Source organism: Delphinapterus leucas, chromosome 9, assembly GCF_059928025.1.
Source record: "Delphinapterus leucas isolate spDelLeu-1000000601 "Yukka" chromosome 9, BTC_Dleu_Yukka2, whole genome shotgun sequence".
Lineage (NCBI taxonomy): Eukaryota > Metazoa > Chordata > Mammalia > Artiodactyla > Monodontidae > Delphinapterus > Delphinapterus leucas.
In genome coordinates this window covers 58695407-58699659 of record NC_143137.1, presented here as the reverse complement: position 1 = coordinate 58699659, position 4253 = coordinate 58695407, and positions in this window count along the sequence as shown.

The following is a 4253-nucleotide window of genomic DNA, read 5'->3' as shown; positions in this document are numbered from 1 at the left end:
AAAATGTTAATAGCAGTTATACCTGAGTGGCTGAATTTTGGGTGATTTTTAAAAATCATCTTCAGTATCATATTTGAAACTTTTTATTGAAGCATAACATGCACAAAGAAACAGTGTAAAACAGAAATGTATATCAACTAATTATCACATATAACTACCACTCTAATCATCAACCAGGTAAAGTAATAAAACCTGCTAGCAACCCAAAAACCCCTCATGCCCCCTCATTCCATCCCTTATACCTTGACTTGCCGCATTAAAGTTTAATTTTAACTGGCTTTGATAGTGAGATAAACGGAGTCATATAATATGTACAGCCTGGGGTTTAGCCTCTTTCCCAGTGCCTCTTTTTGTCAATTAGTCTTTTGTGGGTTGATGCCAGCAGAATTGTCACAATTCTTTTCCATAATATTGGCACAAATTACTTTCAAATAACTTTACTTTTTGTCAAGCATTCACATAGATACACATTTCAGTGAATCTAAACAAGTATTCCTGAAACAAGTATTCCTGTCATCATTATCCTCATTTTTTGAGGTGAGAAAATAGAGATGAGGTAAGTTGCCTATAGTCTCACAGCAAATTGTGGGTGGAGATAGAGGCTCCTACCTCTGACTATAAACCCCTTACAACAGCTAGAGAAAAAACAGCCTAATTCTCTAAGGAATACTGTGACACCCAACAAATTCCCCTTTTAATTTAGAAAACATGATTTTCCGACATGGCTAAGGGGGAAAACATCTTGTGAAATCTTCCTTGATCTGTATTGAACAAAGAAGAGAAGAGTTTGGCTAACCTTAGCCTCTGGGTGAGCATGTTCCTAGCCTCTTCCTGCCCAAGGAGTGCAGTACACAGAACATCTCACAATCTCCTACCCTTGCTAACTTCCTGTCCTTCCTTCCTTCCCTCCCTCTCTCCTTTCTTTCTTCTTTCTTCCACCAAATGCTTATTGAAAGTCTACTATACACCATCCTTCTTGGTACTTATGATCCAGCAGGAAATAAAACAGACATGGTCCCAGCTTGCTTGAAATTTACAGACTAGCAAACTAGGGTCATTTGTAAACAAAAAAAATCCCAAGTGTGATAAGTATTAAACACTTGTGCAGTGAACCTGGCCCAAATTAAGAGATAAATATTTGATCAATGAATCAATGCTCGAATGAATGAACAAATGAAGAGATGAATTGACTGACCTTTAAGATGTTATTACTCTGAGATTCTTACTATAGCAGGATAATTATAATTTTTTCTGACTCCGATTTTCTATTCCTATATTGCTACAAGTGAAAAATGTTCAGGAAGAATTAAACTAAATCTGTCAGTCAAAAAACTTCATAACAAAATCAATTAACTAGCTCAAAATCATTTCTGTACTTTCAGAAAAAAAGAAAGCAGCTGCCTGATGATATTTTTAATTGAATTCAAAAGCTATTACCTATGAGAACCTTTAATTTATTCTTACTCAGTCAATCGAAAACAATTTAAGCAAAGCAGAATCTGTTTTCTTCTAAGTTGCAACTGAGCTGAGAGCTGTCATGCCAAGTTTCACCCAGTGTGAATTTCAGGAGCTGAATGATAAACACCAGTAAAAGAAACCCTTCCCTACAATGCCGGCAGGACTGCTTTGCTACTAGGCAACAATCTAAGAAAACCAATATTCTGTTGTAAATTACCCATCTAAAAGGCTAGAGAGGAAATTACAGAAAGAAGCAACCTTCCTAATAATTCTCCCATTACCCCATCCTGAATCATCTCTTACCCATGAAAGGGTGAATATAGTAAGTATTTTCAGAGAATCTCAATTCTCATTAAAGTGAGGATTAGACAGATTGCCCTCCTAAAGAAATGGGCTTAGCAATTCTATGCAAAGGCCTTACCCCCATAGAGTATTTACAAATGTAATGGGTGAAAGTGACAGAGGGAAGGCTCTGGAGGCTGAAGTCGTGGAAGCCACAAAACTCAAGTTGATGTCAATACTGTCAGCCACATTGCAGCCTAGTCTCTACTGGTTCATCCACTCATTCAACACATGTGAACAAGACAGAAAAGCTTAGAGTCTAATGTGGAAGTCAGATGAGAAATAGGCACACAAACAAACAAGATTGCCAAACATAATTGTGCCCTGAAAAATACTTCTAAGGTGATGTGATAGCGAGTAACTTGAGAAGACTTATTTAATAAGGTGGTTAAGAAAGGCCTTTCAGAGCATTCTTCTAAGAGTTTTACATATTACAAATGTTCTCTGTGTTATTTTTAAATAGGGCCTAACCATGCTCCTGTCACATTAGCTGATGTAGACTCCCAAGAACTGGAAGCTTACTGTCTTTTCCAGACAACTCATGATGAGTCTGTGGAAAGAAAGGGAACAGGGGAATGTCTTAACACAATGGCTGGAATTAGCCAATACAAGAATAGAAGGGGAAAACTCAATTCTTCCTTTACGACCATGGGGTAGGCAAAAAATTCCTTAGAATGGCTAAAAAAGCAAGAATATTAAAGAAAAAATTTAAAAGTTGGATTTTTTTCAAAATTTGAAGCTTTTGTTCTTAGAAAGACACCGTTTAAGAAATTAAAAAGCAGGCCACAAACTGGGAGAAAATATCTATCAAAAATATTATGAGTTTGTATATCCAATATATATGTGTATAAACACATTGTGCATGCATATATAAATGTAACATATAGGCCATATGTGTGTATCATGTGTCGTATAGAACATATAATGAACTCTTAAATACCAATAAAAAGACAAAAAACGCAGATTTTAAATGGACAAAAGATTTAAACAGGAACTTTGCAAAAGAGGATATGCAAATGGCCAACAGCACTCGAAAAGATGTTCAACACCATTAGTGATCAGAGAAGTACAAATTAAAACCACAATTAAAGGGACTTCCCTGGTGGTGCAGTGGTTAAGAATCCGCCTGCCAATGCAGGGGACATGGGTTCAATCCCTTGTCCAGGAAGATCCCACATGCCGCAGAGCAACTAAGCCTGTGCACCACAACTACTGAGCCTGTGCTCTAGAGCCCGTGCTCTGCAACAAGAGAAGCCACCGAAATAAGAAGCCTGCCCACCGCTTGCCACAACTAGAGAAAGCCCGCATGCAGCAACAAAGACCCAACGCAGCCAAAAATAAATAAATAAAATAAAACCACAATGTGATACTCCTTCTCACCTACTGGAATAGCTAAGATGAAAAAGAGCAACCATATCAAGTGTTGGTGACGATGTGGAAAAATGAACTCATACACTGCTGGAGTACACACAAACTTGTATACGACGTTCATAAAAGCTTTATTTCAAATAGCTAATAACTAGGGACAGTCCTACTGCCCATCACAGATGAATGGATAAACGAACTGTGTTGCATCCATACAGTGGAATACTACTCAGCAATAGAATGAACTACTAATACATACAATAACATGGATGACTCTGAAAAACATGCTGAGTAAAATAAGTCAGGCAGAGAAGTACACGCTGTATGATACCATTTATATGAGATTCTAGAAAAAAGGAAATTTAAGCTATAGCAATAAAGAGCAGATTAGTTGTTGCCTGGGGCCAGGGGTCAGAGCAGACTGACTGTAAAAGAGCATGAGGGAAATTTTGGGGGTGATGGAAATGCTCTATATCTTAATCGTGGTTGTGGTAAAAACTCTAAGAATGTACCCTTAAAAGGATCACATTTTATTGTATGTGAATAACAATAAAGTTGACTTTGACTCAATAAAGTTGATTTTTAAAATGGGTTCTTTCAAAAAGTGATCTTAGTGTTTGCTCATAGCACTGGTGGAGGCACATCATGCATTATATCAATTCACAAAGTTTGAGGTTGGAAACCTAGGCAGATATGGAGCCAGTATAACAACCATAGCCCCAAAATATCCACTGACATGGTTTTACCAAATTTACCGTAGCAGTCTTTTTTAAAATAAATTTATTTATTTATTTATGGCTGCGTTGGGTCTTCATTGCAGTGTGCGGGCTTCTCATTGCGGTGGCTTCTCTTGTTGCGGAGCATGGACTCTAGGCGCATGGGCTTCAGTAGCTGTGGCACACGGCCTCAGTAGTTGTGGCTCGTGGGCTCTAGAGCGCAGGCTCAGTAGTTGTGGCACACAGGCTTAGTTGCTCCGCAGCATGTGGGATCTTCCCCAACCAGGGATCAAACCCGTGTCCCCCGCATTGGCAGACAGATTCTTAACCACTGTGCCACCAGGGAATTCCTACCTTACCAGTCTTGAAAGA